Source organism: Macrotis lagotis, chromosome X, assembly GCF_037893015.1.
Source record: "Macrotis lagotis isolate mMagLag1 chromosome X, bilby.v1.9.chrom.fasta, whole genome shotgun sequence".
In the NCBI taxonomy this organism is placed as follows: Eukaryota; Metazoa; Chordata; class Mammalia; order Peramelemorphia; family Peramelidae; genus Macrotis; species Macrotis lagotis.
This window is the reverse complement of record NC_133666.1, coordinates 78,738,149-78,759,724: the sequence shown is the minus strand read 5'-3', so window position 1 is coordinate 78,759,724 and position 21,576 is coordinate 78,738,149. Positions and strand designations below refer to the sequence as shown.

Below are 21,576 nucleotides of genomic sequence, written 5' to 3'. Positions count from 1 at the left end.
TGCTGCTAAGTCCTGTGTGATCCTGACTGCAGCTCCATGATATTTCTGGCTATTTGTAATATTTTCTCTTTGACCTGGGAGCACTGGAACTTGGCTATAATATTCCTGGGGGTTGGTTTTTTTTTTTTTTGGATCTCTTTCCTGGGGACATCAGTGGATTCTCTCAATTTCTATTTTGTCCTCTGCTTCTAGGATATCTGGGCAATTTTCCTGTACGAATTCTTTAAAAATGAGGTAAAGGCTCTTTTCCTGATCATGACTTCCAGGTATTACAATAATTTTTAAATCATCTTTCCTGAATCTGTTTTCCCAATCAGTTGCTTTTTTCAATGAAATGTTTCATATTTTCTTCTAATTTTTCATTCTTTTGCATTGTGTCTTGACTTCTCCTAAAGTCATCAGCTTCCTTTAGCTCCATACTATATCTGAAGGATTTGTTTTCCTCACAGAGCTTTCTTATCTCTGTTTCCATTTGGGCAATTCTGCTTTTTAAAGCATTGTTCTCCTCAATAACTTCTTGAGCTGTTTTATCCATTTGACCTAAGCTGGTTTTTAATGTGTTATTTTCTTCAGCATTTTTTTGGATCTCCTTGACTAAGCTTCTGACTTTGTTTTCATGTTTTTCCTGCATCTCTCTCATTTCTCTTCCCAATTTTTCTTCTATCTCCTTTATTTGATTTTCAAAATATTTTTTGAGCTCTGTCATAGCCTGAGCCCAACTTCTATTTTTCTTAGATGCAGAAGTTTGCACTTCCTCAACTTCAGATTGAATATTTTGATCCTCTTTGGGACCATAGACAAAGTATTTGTCAATGGTCAGTTTCCTTTTTTTCTGCTTATTCATTTCCCCATCCTGTGCCTGGTTTTGGAGTGCTTCCTCAGTTTTGAGTTTTATTGGGACACCCCCACAAGGACCTCAATGTGTGAGACTCTGATTGCTGTCCTGTTCTGTGAATGACCACAACTGTACCCCTCTGACATGGGGCTAAGGGGGGAGATTTCTGTTTTATGTGGGGCCTAGAGTACAATCAGGATCCAAATGTGGTAAGAGCCCCAGAGTCCTGTTCCAGGGATAGAGGACAGACCTCAGAAGTCTCCTTCCTCTCCCTTACCTTCGATGGGCTGAGTACTCAGCTGCCTAGAGGCTCCTGCTTGCTGGCTCTGTGGGGCCTGCTTCTGTTTCTTGGATCTGGACTGCAGGTCCTAAGTGCTGCACCCACACCGAGTGTCCCGAGTGCCCTGAATGCCCTGACTGCACTCAGGGCCTGGGCTTCACGTTTGTTCTGGAGGAGGTCTCCCTGCTGATCTTCCACATTGTGCTTGGCTCTCCCTGGGGTGCAGGTCAGGAAATTGTTTCTGCTGCCGGGAGCCATGGCTCCCAGGAACCCTAGGGCTGTTCTCAGGAGGTTGAAGTTTCTTCACTCTGGCGGAGGCTTCCCCTCTAACCCTGTGGAACAGAGTTTTTCCATTATTTTCCAGGTTACTTTGGGCTGGAGAATTGCCTCACTGGATCTTTCTGTGGGTTCTGTCTCTTGAAAATTTAGTTAGAGTCATAATTTTAAGATTTTTGAAATATTTTGGAGAGAGTACCTGGGAGAGGCTCTTCTCCTGCATCCGTCTTGACTCTGCCCCTTGTACTTTGAGATTTTCAAAAGACTTTCTCCACAACCGCCCCAAGGAGTACAATGATTATGATCCCTATTCTATAGATGAGCCTTGTAGAAATGAGACTTGTTCAAGGTCACAAAGCCCTAGGGATAAGTGGTGGAAACCAAGGTGGACCTCTGACATTGAAGTTAGGGTTCAATTGAACCTGACATGCAGCCGCAGTTGTAGCACTTAAGATTACATGCAGATTTAAAACATCAACAGCAACATATAAATGGATAAGGGATGGATGGAGGGATGGAGGGATGGAGGGATGGATCAACAAAACTTTTTTAAACATTCACTGTGTATAAAGTTCTGTACTAAGCACTGAGGTACAAATAGGAGCAACTTCACAGTCCCTGCCCTCAAGGAACTCACATTCTAATAAGGGAAGCAACACAAAAAGGAAATTCTACTGGTCTGTAGGACTCTGCAGCAAAGCAGAGGGTGATCCTTGTTTTTTAGTGAGTCAATAATCAATCAATCAATCAATATCTTTAAAGTATCTATTTTGTGCCAGCTACTGGAGAAACAAAAAGAGGCAAAAGATAGTACATGCCCTCAAGAAGCTCACAATCTAATGAGAGAGAAATCATTTGAACAAATATATGCAGTTTATCCCTTCCACATCCTGGGATTTAGGTTCTCAGTACCTCTGTGACCTGTGAAATTAATATAAATTTTTTTGTCCATGTCTTTGTACCAGAGAAGAAGTCTGAAGTTTTTCTTTTTATGTGGAATGTGAACACCTGGGGTACTCTTAATTTACACATCTCACATTTCTTATGAGCTGTTTCCATTCCACTTTGTTCATAGAGTGCAGCATCCTCTCTGATATAGGCATGTCATGCTGGGTGGTCCTATGCCAGTGACTGCCATCCTAACTTATTCCAAAGTTCTTAAGAGAGACTCTCAGGGTGTCCCAGTATGACTTTTTTTGACACTCTTGTGAGCACTTGCCCTGTGTGAGTTCTCCATAAAATAGTCTTTTTGGCAAGCATCTGTTTGGCATTTGAACAATGTGGCCAGCCCATTGGAGTTGTGTTTTCTGTAGTAATGTTTGAGTACTTGGCAGTCTAGTTTGAGAAAGTATCCTTCTCCTGCTAGGTCATCTTTAGAATCTTCCTAAGAGAATTTAAATGGAAGTGATTCAATTTCCTGGCATGGCACTGGTAGATTGTTCAGGTTTCTCTTTCTTTTGCACTGAGAGCATAATCATCTGCAAACAGAAAATCATGTACCAACCCTCCCTCCACTTTGGTCTTGACTTAGGGCCTTTTTAAGTTGAAAAATTTGCCATCAGTGAGGTAGCTGACTTTTATGCTGGGGTCATCCTCAGTGAATGCTTTTGATAATATGCCTGAAAATATCATGCTAAAAAGCATGGGAGCAGGGACACAGCCTTGTTTCACTTCATTTTGACAGGGAAATCTTGAGAGCATTGTCCACTATCCAGAACCAGATTAAGCACATATTCATGATATTGATGTACAATATTTATGATCTCTGAGCAATCAAATTTTGATGCAATTTCCCAAAAGCCCTCATGACTGACAGTATCAAAGGCCTTGGCCAGATCTACAAATGTATACAGACCTCTGTTCTGTTCCTGGCATTTTCCCTGGAGTTGTTGGACAGCAGATACCATACTGACTGCTCCTTTACCCTTTCTGAAGCCACATGGGCTCTCAGGGAGGTGACTTCCAACTAAAGATCAGCCTCTTGAGGAAGACTCTGGTGAGAATCTTGCCGGCAATGACTAAGAAAGAAACATCTCTGTGGTTGTCACAGGACAATCTATTTCTTTTACCTTTACAGAGATGGACAATGGAGTCATCCTTGAATTCCTGGGGAATAATCTATTCAGTTCATATAATCTCGAAAATTTAGGTTAGCTTTTGAATAAGCAATGACCTCCCCCCCCCCCCCCCCCCCCCCCCCCCCCCCCCCCCCCCCCCCCCCCCCCCCCCCGTTAAATCTCAGCTAGAATAGAATCAGCATCAGGTGCTTTGGCACATGAAAGGAATGTAATGATATTCAAAACTTCTTCAGTTAGGGTTAAATTGACTTCAAGTTGAGGTAAACATGTTAAATGTATATTTATATGCCATTTGTATATTTATGTGTATTTGTGTATGTCTCTATATGTGTGTCTCTGTGTACATGTATTCATGTGGAAGTTTGTGTGTTTATGTGTGTCTGTGCATGTGATGTTATACTATTGGTATGTATGTGCATACATTTTTCTATATGTCTCTACATGTACATGTACCATATGTACATGTATCTGATGTGAATGCTATATACATGTCTATTATATGTCTCTACCTTTATATGTGCATGTGCATATAGAAGGTGTGCTAAATATACTATACATGCATATATATTTGTGTGCACATGCACATGCTTTGATATATCGCATTGGCATATGCATATGCATATATGTATATTTGAATTTATATGCATGCATATTTGCATATAGCTCTGTTTATATAAGCATTCACCTTGTATGTATATCTGTGCATGTCATATGCACACACATTTCTACATGGACATTCACATGTACACACTTGCCTGTTTAGTTGTATTTATACATTTTCATGAATATTTGTGTGCACATGCCTCTAAATGTGCACACATGTACATGTTTGCACATACACATATGCACAGATATGTTATATGCACATGCATTTATACACCTCTGTGTATTTGTACACATATGTGAAGCATGATGTACATGTTTAGATATATATGTAATAACAATTTAGATATATAGTTATAGCTATCAAGAAATCTATGGTGTATTAAGATTGGCAACAGACCTGTGAGATAAAGAATGTGTTTTATTACCCCATGAAGAAAATGAGCCCCATGCCATCTATGGTCTCCAGTGCCACAGATAGCAGAGAAAAGTATTTGGGAATTATCTAGTGGTTGCATTCTTGGTTTTGATAGGATTTTCACCTGATCATTTCATATATGATCTTTGTTAGAAAACTTCACGTTTCTGTAGCTGGCTGAGCAAGATCATGCTATCTCCTTTGAAATTGTTTGGGCCTTAATATTGATTTTGGAGTTAATTTGAAAGGAGACTTAAGAAAGTTAAAGGTGAATTTAATAATAACTAATATCTGTTATTTCTAAGAATGGTTCAGTGCACAGAATGTTGGGCCTGGAGTTAGAAAAACCTGAGTTCAAATCAGACCTCTGACACTTACTACTTATATGACCCCTAGGCAAATCACTTCACTTGCTTAATCCACTGGAGAAGAAAAACTTCATGGACAATATGGTCCATGGATTCACAGAGTCAGATACAATTGAACAACAGCAATTATTTCTATAGTCTTTTAAGGCTTGCAAAATGCTTTACATATATGACTTCATCTGATCCTCACAACAATCCTGGGAGGTATTCTAATTTTACAGTTGAGGAAACTGAGGCAGAAAGAGGCAAAGTTGACTTGCTCAGATTCACATAGTTAGCAAGTAAGTGTCTGAGATCAGATTTCAACTCAGGTTCACTGCAGGTCTAATGCTCTATTCCCTCAGCTTCATCTTAGAGGAGCAACATCCTGGAATGACAAGAGGGAATGTCTACTACTTAGTAGGCATTAGACCTACCCAACAATAAGATGACCTTTTGGGGGAAGCACTTAGTAATCCCTCAATCAAAAAAGAGTTATTTCTCTCTTCTAAGCAGGTAGGTTTCTCTATTTTATCTGTAAAATAGGAACAAGAAAAGCATCTACCTCCTAGAGGTAGGATAGTTGCGTGTCGCAGTGGATGGAGTTCTGGGCCTAGAGTGAAGAATTCAGCCTCCGACACTTACTAGCAGTTTGACCCAAGGCAAGTTACTTAATTCTGTTGACTCCAGTTTCCACATCTGTACAATGAGCTGCAGACAAAAATGACAAACCACTTTTTTTTAATTTTAAGGGTGGAAACAAAAATTTATTTAAAGAAGTTACAACACATAAGAAAATGGTAGGTAAAGAAAGACAGAAACAATAGAACAGTCAAGCTGAGCTTGACTGGACCAGCAGGTCAGAGAAGACTGGAGGCCCTGAGTGGAGTCCAACCCAAGCTTTTATGTCTTGCCCCTCATCCTTAGGTCAATAATGCTCCACCCTCTTAACAAATGTTGACTGAATTTAGGTGAACCCACTACATAGTAATTTTCTCATCTATATCTTGTTCTCCAAATCTCACAATGTTGTTAAAAAAAAACTTCTAGTGATATTTATAGCACTGGGAAATTCTTTCATTCCTTGTTTAATGATAATTTACTAAGTGGGAACTTCTATAGACTTTCCTAAGGTCCATACAATAATGTGGAGGTGATCAGTCAGATCTGGCGCAATAAAAATACTGGATTTCTCTTCTGAAGAGCTTTCACTCCATCTTGCCAGGAACCAGACCTCTACAACATTTTGAGGTCATATATACTTCATTTTCTGCATGGGTCGAATTTCTCCTTTCCTACATCCCTTTCTGGGTTTTTTTCTCCCCCCATCAGAGCAATAGTTTCTTTCTGAAAGAGATTATTTTGATTGGACAAACCACTTTTAATCTTTTTGCCAAGAAACCATCAAATGCTGTCACAGAGAGTCAGACACAACCAAAGAACAACAACGAAACCTCCCAAAATTGCTGGGAGATCAAATGAAAAAAAAATATATATATATATAAAGAGCTTTACAAACCTTCAAGCATTATATAAATGCTAATTATAGTTTTTTTAATGCGAAAAGTCTATTGTATTTTAAAAATGAGAATAATGATGATAATCCTTTCTATTTGTACAGACCTTTGCACAACTATCATGAGAAGTGGGCAGAGCGGATGGAATCGTTTACAGTGGGGGAGATGAGGCTTAGAGAGAAGTGGCATTGCCTAAGTCATTCAGCTAGTAAATGTCAGAGCTGGCTCTTGACCTTTGAACCCCTGTATTCTCCTTCTTTGTTCTAGTGCATTTTCCATTTCACTATACTAGAGAACACATTTGAAGTAATTCAGAGATTTAAGAAAATTAGCCAAGAAAATAGGAGACCACACTCAGAACCCAGAAACAAAGAGATGTGTGTGAGCACATACACATATATATACACACACGCATGTTTATACAAAAAGTGTACTGATTTTTATTTTAAACCACAAGAAATGAGAACAACCAAAAGCATTCAGACTGTGCCACAATCATGGGAGAAGACCTGACTCTTCACAACAGTCCTAAACATCTGGCATCCTGCCAAACCTCCTGGGTCATGTGTACATATATAACCATTTGGATAAGCTCAAGATAAGATAGAAGGGGATTTTTAACCCAATTGTTAAAAAAATCATCTCTTGGCAACTACCTGAGGACAAAAAATGTGGACAGGATTACTAAAATCACTTAAACTATGTTTGCAAACTGAGGCACTCAGTGGGATGGATTCCCACAGAGACCAGTGTTTGCCTAAATTTGACTGTGCTCCTGGTTTGTACTGTCATTTGGCATTTTACAGATGAATAAATAGATCTGGGGAGGATGGGAACTTCCCAAAATCATCCAGGTAATAAAAATATGACTTGGGTTTCACAATCAAAACCATCAGCTGTGATGACAATTCTGGTCTGAGAGGTGGAGGACTGGATCAATTATATCTCCATCATTGGAGTTGGCAGTAAATAAGCATTAATGAGATGCCTACTGTTTTCCAGATACATTATTAGGCACTGCAGGTTTAGTGGTGGAAAGGGAAAAACCCTGCCTTCAAGGAGTTTACATTATATGAAAGAACTCACATTCTTGGATAAGAAAATGGAGGACACACACACACACACACACAAATGCATATATGTATATGGATACATGTGTATTCCTCTTCCAAACTCACCTAAGTTCTTTCTCAGGTGGAGTTGAGCAGGAGAGCTGCAAAAGAGAGGGTCTCATTGTTTTTAATGTCCTGGCCTCATTCAACCCTTCCATAGGTCTCATCACAGGTACTTTGCCTTTAAAGGGCAGCTAGGTGGTGCAGTGGATAAAACTCTGGTCTTGGAGTCAGGAGGACAGGAGTTTGAATCCAGACTCAGACACTTGACATTCACTGACTGTGTGACCTTGGGCAAGTTATTTCATCCAGATTGCCTCGCAACTAGGACCATCTCCAGTCATCCTGATTCCTATCTGGCCACTGGACCCACTCCTCTCTGGAGGAGAAAGTGAGGCTGGTGACTTAGCACAGCACCCCTCTTTCAGATCCAGTTTATGGACTTGTCGTGTCATCTCCTCCCTGATGTCATGGTCTTCTTCAAGAAGGAAGGGCAGACATCATGATGTATGTGTATGTGTATATGTGTACATACACACAGATAGACAAAGAGTGATTTTGGAGCTGATTGAAATGTAGTCTGAGTATGTGGGGAAGACATAGACCAAGGGCTGTGCAAATGTGCACTGATGGTAGATCTTCCCATCTAGGGAAGAGAAAGCAGGCCAGATTGTCTGGAGCACTGAGCATGTGTAGGGAAGGAAGATCTGAGGAGTCACTTTGGAAGCTGTGTGAGGGTGGCTTGATGAAAGGCAGGAGGGGTTAGATGAAGGGAAAAACAGGAAAATGGGGGTCTCTTTAAGAACTACAGCAAAGTTTTAACTGCCTATGGTGACAAAGTGTTTGAAGGATGCTTATCCTTACATAAAGAATTGAGACCTACTTGCTTGGATGATGTGGAAATAGAAGTGGAAAATAAAATGGCACAATTGTCAGTATTTTTTTAACACTGTGTTTGCATGAAAAGGATGTCAGGAAGACTCGAGAAGCTACTGATAGTTATTATAGACACTTAAAAAAATTAAACTTAAAAGATTAAATCACTTCAGAAATAAAAGAGCTTGAGGATGAAAAAGAAAACCAGTAAATACATCTCTCAGTTCTAGAAGTCAAAGTTAAAAAAATTAAAAGAAATAAAGTAGGTTAAGGAAAAGGTGAAAATTCAAGGGGAAGTGATGGAGAATTTAAGGCAATTGAAAATAGATTCTGAACAGAGATATGAAGAGTTTAAGTTGAAATGCAATCAAGTTTCAAATTTAGTAGAATCCCTTATGGAAGAACAAAACCAGGCTAATTCAGAAGTGCACACCCAATGCTAATCTATGCTGCATTGTGAAAGTAGATTGAACTCTCTCTAAGAGAAAAAGGAAAACCTGAACATAAGAAAGAGAGCACTCCAGAGGGAGACTTATCTGGCCAAATACATTGGTCCTGAGTGAATAAACGTGGCAAGAACTGCCTCTGCTCTTGACAGAGAAATTAATATATTAAAACAATCTATAACATCAGAAAACTATACTCATGAAAGCCAGGAAGAAATAAGAAAGCAATTCTAAGAGGTAAAAGAAAGATGTGTAGATCTAAATGGTAAGTGAAGAATTTGAAAAGCCTTTTTATAACACTGGATGAAATATCAGCCCAGAGATATATAATATACCAGAAATAACGAAGGAGTCTAAGGTCTGACCCAGGAAATTCAAGAATATGTCACCAGACCCTGGAAGCTGAGGGAGAAAAACCAAGATCTGTGGACACTGGGGATGAAGACTTGTCCAGGAGTGTTATGGTACCTAGGGACTGAAAGAAAGCTGAAGTTAAGTAACCAGGTGGGAAGCACCATGTAAAATGAGAATTAAGTTAGTTGCTTGTGACATATGTGATTCCATTTTTTAATTAGACCTCTGTTTTGTATTGAAATATTTTAATGTTTGTACATTATAATCTTGTGAGGTATGTTTATATGTAGTATAGGTTGGTAAACAATATGTATATGTTCATAAACCAGTGATTGACATATACGATGACATATAGGACAGACCACTGATGAGAAAATTGGATAAAAAAACTCATCAATAGTTTATGTTTTTGGGTGATGATCAATTATGATGAACTTGTTCATTTCAGCAGTACAATAATCAAAGAAAAATATTATCCATATCCAGAAAGGGAACTGTGGGGTTTAAATGCAGACCAAAGCTTATTCTCTTCAATTTTTAAAAAGTTGTCTTATTATGTCAATTTTTTTCACTCTAATATTCCTTTCTTGGGTTTGGATTTGATTTTTCTTTCACAACTTGATTAATATGGATCTATATTTAGCATGATTATACATGTAGAACTATATTAGATTACTTTCTGTTGGGGGGATAGGGAAAAGAGAGGGAGAAAAATGTAAAACTCAAAACCTTGCAAAAAGTAATTGTTGAAAACTACTGTTGCATGTAATTGGAAAAAATAAATAGATAAAATACTTTACAAGTAGTGAAATTAATTGGTACAGAAATTAATTGATAAAGTAATCAGAAGTTGGACATAACCAATTAATTCTTATAGACTTTAAGAAAGTCACTGAAGATCTGGCTTCTGTGTTCCCTACACTTGAAACTTGAGCACCCACTCCATGTTCACTTGAGGACAGTGCTGACTGACTGGTGGCTATTTGACAACTGGCCAGCCAACCAACTCAGGAGACAAATGAATTCCAACTGCGTAGAGAAGTTACCTTGTTGTTGAGTACCAGTTTGAGACTTGCTTCTTGGCAAGCCCTTGGAAGTCAGATTTGTGCTTTCTGCTTAGTGCAGTTACTGTTTGTATTTGTCTTAAAGGAAATTCATACCTTGGATTTTTAGTCTTGTGGACTCAAGTCAGCTCACTTTTGATTTTTACATATACTGCAAGGTAAGAATGGTTGAAAATGTAGAAACCAGGGCATCTAGGTGATGCAGTGCATAGAGCACCGGTCCAGGTATCAGAAGAACCTGAGTTTAAATCGGACCTCAGACACTTAATACTTACCTACCTGTGTGACCTTGGTCAAGTCACCTAACCCCCATTGCCTTACCACCCCAACCCCCCCAAAATAAATCACTAAGAAAGAAAATTGAAAAAAAAACAGCATTCTTCTATAATCTATGCAAACAAGTTATAGATACAATTGGCACAGTCTCCTGACATGGACAGCATTGTACAGATGACATACTAGGGGACATGATTTTAAGATATTAAATGTCATAGAAATATTAACTAATAGAGGATGGGCAGTTGTCCTATGAATGGTAGAGAAGAGTCAATTTTCAATTAATTTTTAGAGATAATTTGAACTTCATAAGACATATCCATTCTTCAGCCAGAAGTACAATAAATATGTAGCTTTTAAGCCCCTACAGGAGAAAAAGGGGGCACAGAAATTAGTTGGATTGTTTGGCTTCTGGAGGAATCACACTCCACATTTAGATTTGATGCTAACAACTATATATAAAGTTAAGGGAAATCTAGACATTTTGAATGAAGAACCAAACAGTAGCATACATTAGTGAAAGAGGCAGGGTGAGATACCATACTCCCTATTTCTCTTTCTTCCATTCCCTTTTATAGATTAGAAGTCAAGGATGGAGAAATTAGATGACTTAGTCCTTGTAGATCAAGCCAAAGGGAGATAATGAACCCTAAGGATCTGACTCAAGATACGCCCCCAATATACTAATATTACACTGATTTCTATATTAGTGTGGACCCAAATCATCTCTGACAAACATGATACCACTGCTACCTCTCAGTTGATGCTGAAGTACAAATGATTTACAACCAATAGAGCCAGTGCTGAGGTAATAGGATTAAGCTACCTTCATGGGAAGATAGTAGTCAATCCCACTGGTCTGCTCTCTAAGCTCTCAGCAAAGGCTGACAGTTTCTAGTCCCCTCCAAAATTGGATTGATGATAAATTAGGGCTAAAGAGAGGAAAGAGAGTGATCCAATGCACAACATTTCTTTGGTTCATTTGCTGGAAAGCTAGACCTTTATTGAAACTGTTACCTAGATCTGTCAGCAACTGGGTTCTTAGGACAGTATAACCGATAATTCTAGCCTACTCACTAATAAGCTCCACAAAATATATTGCATTCTGCTCATGTATAGGACTGGATATTATTCTCCCTTGTACATGAGAAAACATAGAATTCCCTCTTGAAAGGCTAGTATTTTTTATTGTTTCTTATATCCAGACAGTAATGATTGAGTGTAATCACAGATCACATTTCATCGTCCATAAAGTCAAGCACTGAGTGAAAATACAAGTCAGTATGTGGAGCTTCCACCTACCTTATAATACACAGGCTTTAGAGATGATAAAAAACACTTAAGACTCAAGTATAGGAATAAAATCTTTGAGGATGCAAAGGTTACCAGTTAGAAAGCAGTCATTTGAAAAGCAGTGAATTGGTTGTTGTTTATTCTTCATTCTCAAAGTGGATAGCAGGAAGGTGAGCTAGTTGAATGATAGCTTGAAGAGAAATCATTCTAGATTGGTGGATGAGTTTAAAAATTGTTGTTCCACCTTTCATTGATTTAGAAAAGAAGCAAGAAATTCTCACAAAAGAGCCAGAATGTGGTAGAGTGGTCCCTGCACCCCCAAGTCCAGTAGCTCATCATCACTGGGATGGGGAAATAGAATTACAAACTGGGTCACAGATGGACCTGGTAAGTGGTTTCAGGTCCTTTGAAGCCAACTTATAAACAGAGATCTGCCAAGTTCTTTTTCTTTTTAGCAGATGTGTAAGTGCATGTGTAATGTCATCATTGGTAACTTCTTGATTGTAGTACTGCTCTCCCTTGCATATTTCATCACACATCCTATCCTGGTGGCACCTCAAAATATCTTTTTGTAGTCCCTTGCATCCAAGAATGGCTTCACTCTCTTGTTGGTTGTGATATCCTTATCTGTAAATCACAGTCATAACAAGCAGGATAAACATTGTCAATATAGCCCTGAGGAACACCACCTACTTAGACTCCCATTGGAAGTAGAGGGGTTACAATCTTTGGGCTTGCTGGAGACACAGGAAAACCTCCCCAAGACACAACAATGATTGCTCAAGCATCATCAGATGGTAGTGCCAATGAACAAAAACTTATGCCATGACTAGCTTGAAGAAAGTTAAATGATGAGGAACATAACAGAGATCACCAGACTCAAAATGAAAGGGAATTAGCTTGAATGGGAAGAGAAGAGATTTTGAAAATATTCTCCTAAATTAGTTCCTGGCTTGATCTCTAGAGACACTATGGGATAAATGGGAAGACCTAGGATCATAACAAACTAAGAATATATTTCAAATTATGTTAATTATAAGTGTAATATTGATGCTTGTGTGTTTCCATATGTTCAAACCCTAAGAGAAGGTTGCTATTTGGATTGCATTAATGATAATTATAATACTATTTATATAGCATTCTAAATGTTTGTGGGGATGGTCAGTAGCCAGAGGGTGGAATGTAGTATAGATTGGCAAGTAAAATGTATGCTCATAAACAACTGATAAGCATATGGAACATCTTTGGATTATGCTTCCTTCTCTTCTTTGACATTGTCGCCACTCTGTTACAGGCCGTTATTACTTCTCACCTGGTCTATTGTAGTAGCCTGATATAAAATTTGCCTGCCTCTAGTCTCTGCCTATTCCAATTCATTCTCCATTCAGTCACTAAAATGATTTTTATTAAGCCATGTCACCCTCCTAATCAATAAACTCCAGTGGTTCCGATAGCTTCTAGGAGCAAGTATGAAATTCTGTCTTTGGCATCCTTAGCCTCCTCCTACCTTTCCAATCTTCCTATGCCTTCTAGTCTCCTTGCTGTTCCATAAACAAAACCCTTTATTTCTAAGTTCTGGACCTTTTCTCTGACTGTCTTCCATGTCTGAAATACTCTCCTTTTTCATCTTTACTGGCTTCTCTGACTTCCTTTAAATCCATAGTAAAAATCACATCTTTTACAGGAAGCATTTCCCAACCCTGCTTAATTCTAATGACGTGTGTGTGTGTGTGTGTGTGTGTGTGTGTGTGTGTGTGTGTGTGTATCTATCTCTCTGGTTGGTATATAGTAGTGCTTTATAAATATTGATTGACTGATTGATAGAAAGACATCCAATGGGAAAATCTGATAAATAACACTATTAGCTTTCATCATCAGAATCAATTAAATTAATTAGTAAATAAATTAAATTTATAGGCATTAATGAGAACTTGGGTGTAAGTAGCTAATGCTCATAGCAAGATTTATAAGAAACTCACTGGAAGCTATTGGTGTAAAACTGAATCTCATCTCCCTTCTTGTTAAGCAAGAATCTTGCACCCCATTTATGTGAGATAATTTTCTGCATTCTTCCTTTCCCTCCCTCCTTTCCCTCCTTCCCAGGGTATTCTTCTACCCCATCATTTGTTTCTTCTTCTCAGATCATTAAAACTTACAAGAATTACTCCCAAGTCATTGTTTTTAGTTTCTCTAGTGCAATTAGGAAAGCTTTTCTCTAGCATAGAAACTCTTTCCATCCTTGTCCCTTTGGAGAGGTGAATAGCAAGTCAAGAACAAATGACTTTCCTAAAAAAACTAGAATAAGGATGGAAACCAAACTTTGATCACAGAGAACTTCTTCTCTGGTTAAGAACATCACCCCTGGAGTGCTTGACCTATTGACCTGTTCTTCTTTTTACTATCGGTTTCCCAGAACTATCTGTACACGAAATCAGGTTGGGAGGAATGTGGTTAGATAATAGTAATCTGGGGCTTTAAGTGGAATGCAAACTCAGTAAAAGGAAAGAGAGTGACATGGCTTCTTTCACATACACACACACACCCCACCACCACCACCACCACCACCACCACCACCAACAACAACAACAACAACAACAACAACAACAACAAACTAAAACAAAAATACCCCAAACCAAAGAATTTGAATTTAAGAGACCTATTGTCTAAGAATATGCACCATCCCACTGTAATCTGCCCTGCTCAGACCACATCTATAAGAATGTGGTTCATTCTAGGTGTCCCATTATCAAGACAAAGAAACAATGCAGGACCACCTGGATTGTTAGGAGACTTGAGTTCATGTCATTTGAGGAGGGCTTGAAGGATTTGAAGATGGTGATTCTGATGAAAAACACCCAGGAGGGTCATTCCATCAGTCTGCAAATGCTTGAAAAGTTGTCAGGTGGAAGAAGAATGAGGGATGGGCCACAGCCTGGCTTCAAATGATCTTTTTAGGTCACTTATCTATTAATCTTAGCATATTTTATGGCCCAATCAGAATGGCCTTCTTGGCAATCCAATGGCATTTCATCTCTGATCTAATCTGTCCTCTGCCTGATATAGATTTGTCCTTCAAAGTCTAGTTCAAAGGACTTTTTTTCTGTCCCTCCTCTCTATTACCTGCATTTATTTGGTACCTACCTATATTGGTTCCATATCTCCACTTGCCTCACACCCCCCTCCCAACCTAGAATGTTTGCTCTTTGAGGTCAGGGACATTTTACTTCTTTGTATCTATGAAGCACTTAGTAGGCTTTTTAGAAATTCTTTCTGATTGATGGGCATCGAAGACACAACAATCCTAGGAAAAATCTCAGGACACACTATAAGTATGTCACCCAGTATAATTATGTACCTTTGAATCTTGCTCTCTCAGTTAAACTTGTATATCCTGGAGTAATACCTGGAATCTTTATTTGAATTTATAGCCTAACATAGCAGACTCTGCAAGGCCTCTCACATAGGGAAGTCAAGTCAACACACATTTATGTGGAAATATAATAAAACCCAAGAAAATCTGGTAACTAATAGACAGTGAGAGAAAAAAGTTTTGCTTGAGTTCAAAATTTCTTCATCTTGTAGAACTAAACAACCTGTTGAATGGATCAAACAGCACTAACATTACTGCAGCTCCACCATCCAAAGTCTGGATAATTCCATTCCCTCACATTTCCAGAACTTGAGGTTCTGTTGCTGGGACCACATAAGAGATTCAATTACAGTACTCAGATGGGTCTTGGAGTCACCACATCTACCTTCACTTTTAACTACAAGTTCAGAAATACCAAGGGAAAATCAAGATCAGGGTAATGGGGACAGGGGCAAGGGGGTAGGAAATAGAGCTTCTTCATGCATTGGAATACTGGGCAATACAGGGAATAGTGGAATGCTCAGTTGACCCTGGATCTTCAGTGAAGAACTTCCCTTACTATTTCTCCTCTTAGAGAGATGCCCCAGGGTACAGTGGGAAGACATGACTTCCTGGGGTCTTAAAGTGTCAAAGACGAACTGAAGTCAGGTATTTCTGTTTTTACCACTCCCCCCCCCCCCCCATCAATTCTATCCACAACCCTATAAGGCCAGGCATATGGAATTGCCATCAGAACAGTAAGGCAACAAAGCTTTGGAAGATGAGAAAAGAACTTTTTGGTGGTAATCCAAAGCTATTCATGTCCTAGAACTCACAGCAGCAGCAGGGAAAGCTGCAAGACAACACAGAAGTCACTGGTTTGAGACAATCCAAGTTTTGAACTCACCTGTAAGACCTGTTTACATTAGACAAAGTTCACAAATTTAATTTTCTTTCATCTTTATAAATGAATTGCACTGAAGATGCTCTACTTTGAAATGCTTTGAAGTCCAGTCTTGAAAAAAACTGTTCTAAACATTTAAAAAACAGTTGCCAACCAAACTAAATCAAACAAACTGGCAAGTACCTATCAGCAGTCCATTACACTGAAGTGTAAAACGGGAATGAATAATGGCCTTAGAGCCAGAAAGGCTGGCATTAAATCCTGCCTCTAATTCCTATCTCTAATGCTTACACCTAAATAACTTGGGGCAGTTAATGACTTAGACAATGGAAACCTGGGCCTGGAGTAAGGAAGACCTGAATTCTAATATGACCTCAGACATTTATAAGTTGTGTGACCCTGGACAAGTCCCTTAACCTTTTTTTACCTCAGTTTCTTCAACTGTAAAAAGAGCTGGAGAAGGAAATGATGAACTACTCCAGTATCCTTGCCAAGAAAACCCCATGGCCAATATTGATGTGTTATGGTCCACAGGGTTACAAAGAGTTGGATGCAACTAAATAACTGCTTGGGATAAGTCACGGCCTTCCTCGGGGGTTGGACTAGATGGCCTAAGAAGATGTCCTCTCCTGCTCTGCCTCTCTAACACTATGAAATGTCTTCCCTTGTCACTTAATTCTCAGCTATCCAGAGATTTCTTAGCTGGTTGTTATATACAAATTGCTCAGACATATTGACTTTCTCCATGTCTGATTTGTTCTTAAATGTCTACATCAAAAGTCAGGTACAGATCCGATGCTTCTGGAAAGAAACCCAATTTGTTGGAATAGCATTTTCCCATATCACAGAATGGGAGAGGGAAAGGGGAAGGGGGAAGGTATAGACAAACACCCATTAGTTCCATATTTTATAGCATAGGCACTGTAGCATCTTTGTTAGTGTAAGCCAGCAGAAAGTACTCCTTTGGAGACTCATTTTTCCTAAAGGTATCTTTCACTTTCCCCAAATAATCATCCCACCTTCTTTAAAAAAATCCCACCTTTAAAACACACTCTTTCTGAAAACTTAACCATCACTGGGTTGGAATATAGCAGCATCTGGGCAAAGTCATTTTTTCTAAAAACCAGTCTGTGGCAAAGACTTGAAAGACAAGTCAACTATGCTAGATCCAATCTGATTGCCAATCTCAGCCAGTTTGGTTATAAAGCAATTCTTTTTCATCTTACTGTGAGTCTCCCTTCTCCCCTACAGGGCAGGGAAGAACATGCATGCTAGGAAAAGTTTCAATCCCAATGGCACCTTAGATATCTTTAGTGGAATGTGACCAGTGACTGAGTAGACACACAGAGAACCCCTGTCTTACAGACTTACTTTGGTTTTCTAAGTAGGGCCTGGTAAAATCTTATTAAAACTCTACATGACTGACAAGCATGAAGAGGTCAGATCAGTAGTTAAGCCAATAGCAGGTGGTTCAAGTAGATTTCCTTCCAATGTTACAAGCACAAAGAAGTGGAATTTCAGTTATTGGAATTGCAGGAGATACTTCCCTACAACATAGGTGCTCAACAATTTATTGACTGATATGGCCATTATTAATACCTCAGATCATCTATTTGATAGTATGGAATGAACTGTGCCTTGTTCCTTCCTTGCATTTTGAGGTCCAAATTGAAAGAGAATCAAAGGCTAAATTTTGGCCTTAAGAAGGTCTCCTAAGCACTAAAAGCATTATTTATTCTCTGAATATAATCCCTGTTTCAAATTAGAGTAGCCACACACAAGTTGTTTATTTGAGGATTTAGAGAGTAGACAGAGAGGGCAAAAATATTTTTCCATGTTCCAAATTGATTCACTTAGTTACAAACATACAATTCAAAGATAAATGATATTTTGAAAATTAAATTCTATTTTTTCCCTTCCCCCAACCCTCAACAATTAAAAAAAGAAAAACAAAGTTCTTGCAACAAATGTTTAGTCACACAAAACAAAATCCATATTGATGACATCAAAAAAATTCTCTTTTTCCAACCTAAGTCTATCACTACTCCATCAAGAGATGTATTTAGGGTTGTTCAGTTGTTTCAGACTCTTTGTGATCCCATTTGGGGTTTTCTTGGCAAAGATACTGGAGTGATTTGCCATTTCCTTCTGCAGTTCAATTTACAGATGAGGAAACTGAGACAAACAGGGTGAAGTGACTTGTCAGGGTCATATAACTAGTGAATATCTGAAGTTGGATTTAAACTCAGGTCTTCCTGGTTTCAGGCCCAATCCACTTTGACACCTCACTGCTCCAAGAGATACATAGAATTAATGAACTGCTGGTCTTTGGACTTGTTCTGTCACTGCATTTAATCGAGATTCTTAAATCTTTCAAAAATTTTGGTCTTTACAATGTTATCATATGTATGATTGTCTTGATTCTACCCACTTTACTCTTCATTATGAGTCTTCCTCTGTCTTGCTGAAGTCATGTCTTTCATCATTTCTTATGGCACAACAGTACAGTATAATTTTCGTTGTGTTCACTTGCTATTGTTTATTTACCATCCCCCAAATGATATAAAACTCTTTAGTTTCCAGGTCAGGTAACTTCTATGCTAGCAATAGGGAATGATTGAAGGAAAAAAAGAATAAACCATGAAATATAAGAATGAACCAAAGGACACTAAAATATAATGTCCAGACCTAGGTTCCAAACCCTCCTTATCACTGATCAAAAATATTACCAACAGAAAAACAAAATTGCATTCAATGAACGTTTATTCTTTTTAAAAATTTTAATTAATTAATTTATTTTTGAATTTTACAATTTTCCCCCTAGTTTTGCTTCCTTCCCACCCCATAGAAAGCAGTCTGTTAGTCTTTACATTGTTTTCATTAATCTCAATTGAATGTGTTGAGAGAGAAATCATATCCTTAAGAAAAAATAAAAGATAGAAAAATTATATAATAAGATAACATTTTTTATGAGAGGCAATAGTCTATGGCTTTGCTCAAACTCCACAATTCTTTCTCTGGATACAGATAGTATTCTCCATTGCAGATACCCCAAAATTGTCTGATTGTTGCACTGATGGAATAAGCAAGTACATTAAGATTGATCATGAACCCCATGTTGCTTGAACATTTATTCTTTTCTTTTCTTTTTTTCTTTAGTCTTTTTTACAAGGCAATGGGTTTAAGTGGCTTGCCCAAGGCCACACAGCTAGGTAATTATTAAGTGTCTGAGACCAGATTTGAACCCAGGTACTCCTGACTCCAGGGCCAGTGTTTTATCCACTGCGCCACCTAGCCACCCTTGAACATTTATTCTTAAAAATGATATTTTATGGATGCATTTTGTTTGTATATTACATTCATTTTGAATAGGACTTTAATCCTACCATCCCCTCCCCTTTCCTCCTCCTGTCAACCCCTATGCAACCAGCCATTCTTCAAAAAAAAGCAAAATCCCAGTCTTAACTAAGGTTGACATTCAATGCAGTATTCCTCACTCACAGTCCCTCATCTCCATAATGCAGGGAGATGTATTTTCTTAATTTCTCACCAGGGTCAACCTTACTAATTAAATTATCCAACATGAAAAGTTGTTGGAGATAGAGTGCATATTCCTTTCCTGATTCTGATTATTTTATTCTATATTATTTTCTATAAGTCTTCCCAAGTTTCTCTGAAATCTTCATATTTGTGATTTTTTTGGCATTATAATATTTGACTACAGTCAGATATCATAAAGTAGCTGGATGGTGAAGTGAATAGAGTCCTAAGCCTGCAGTCAGCAAGCCCCGAGTTCAAATCTGCCCTCAGAAATTTACTAGCTAGAAATGATCAACAATTTCATCCAAGACAATGACAAAAATGAGACATCATATCAAAACTTCTGGAATGCAGTCAAAGCAGTTATTAAGGGAGATTTTATATCTCTAAATACTTATATGAATAAAATAAAGACGAGATGAATGAATTGGTCATGCAACTAAAATAACTAGAAAAAACAAATTAAAAATTACCAACTAAATCAGAAATTCTGAAAATCAAAGGAGAAATCAATAAAATTGAAAGTAAAAATACTATTGGACTAATAAATAAAACAAGAGTTAGTTTTATGAAAAAACCCCCAATAAAATAGATAAACTTTAATTTGATTAAAAAAAGAAAGAAGAAAACAATGTTACCAGTATCAAAAATGAAAAAGGTGAATCTACCACCAATGAGGAGGAAATTAAAATAAAAATTTGAAGCTATTTTGTCCAATGATATGTCAATAAATCTGATCATCTAAATGAAATGAATAAATATTTACAAAAACTGCCCAGATTAACAGAAATTAAATATTTAAATAACCCCATTTCAGAAAAAGAAATGAATTCCCTAAGAAAGAAATCTCCAGATGAATTTACAAATGAATTCCACCAAAACATTTACAGAACAATTAATTCCAATTCTATATAAACTATTTGAAAAAAAATAGGTGAAGGATTTCTTATTTTTCTTTTTTGAAGAAAGATTTTATTTATTTTGAGTTTTATAATTTTTCCTCTCATCTTGCTTCCCTCCCCCGACCCTCCACAGAAGGCAGTCTGGTAGTCTTTACATTGTTTCCATGGTATACATTGATCCAAATTGAATGTGATAAGAGAGAAATAATAACCTTAAGGAAGAAAAATCCTTTCCCCTTTTCTTCCTTCCCTTCCTTCTGTTAGCTCCCCTTTTTCTCCTCCTCCCTGTACCCCCTCCTTTCCCCCTTTTCCCTTTTTAACACTTGAAAGGTAAGATAAGTTTCTTTTTTTAAAATTTATTTTTATTAAAGATATTATTTGAGTTTTACAATTTTCCCCCCAATCTTGCTTCCCTCCCCCTGCCCCACGGAAAGCAATCTGTCAGTCTTTACTTTGTTTCCATGTTGTACCTTGATCCAAATTGGGTGTGATGAGGGAGAAATCATATCCTTAAAGGTAAGATAAGTTTCTTAACATAACTGAGTGTGCGTGTGTAAGTTAACTGTTTCATTTAGAAAGATTTTATATGAGTTTTACAATTTTTCCCTTAATCTTGCTTCCCTCCCCCCACCCCCACCCTCCACAGAAGGTAGTCTGTTAATCTTTACATTGCTTCCATGGTATACACTGATCTAAGTTGAATGTGATGAGAGAGAAATCACATCCTTAAGGAAGAAAAATAAAGTATAAGAGATAGCAAGATCAGACAATAAGATATCAGTTTTTTTCCTAAATTAAAGATAATAGTCCTTGGTCTTTGTTCAAACCCCACAATTCCTTCTCTGTATACAGATGGTAATCTCCATTGCAGACAGCCCAAAACTGTCCCTGATTGTTTTGCACTGATGAAATGAGCAAGTCCATCAAGGTTGATCATCACCCCCATGTTGCTGTTAGGGTGTATAATGTTTTTCTGGTTCTACTCATCTTGCTCAGCATCAGTTCATGCAGATCCTTCCAGGCTTCCCTGAATTCCCATCCTTCCTGGTTTCAAACAGAACAATAGTGTTCCATGACATACATATACCACAGTTTGTTATGCCATT

At 38.0% G+C, this 21,576-nt stretch overlaps 1 pseudogene; it reads left to right on the top strand.

The window, feature by feature from the left end:
* LOC141498716 (trinucleotide repeat-containing gene 18 protein-like) overlaps positions 1 to 21,576 on the top strand; it is a 141,404-nt pseudogene that overhangs the window by 8,565 nt on the left and 111,263 nt on the right.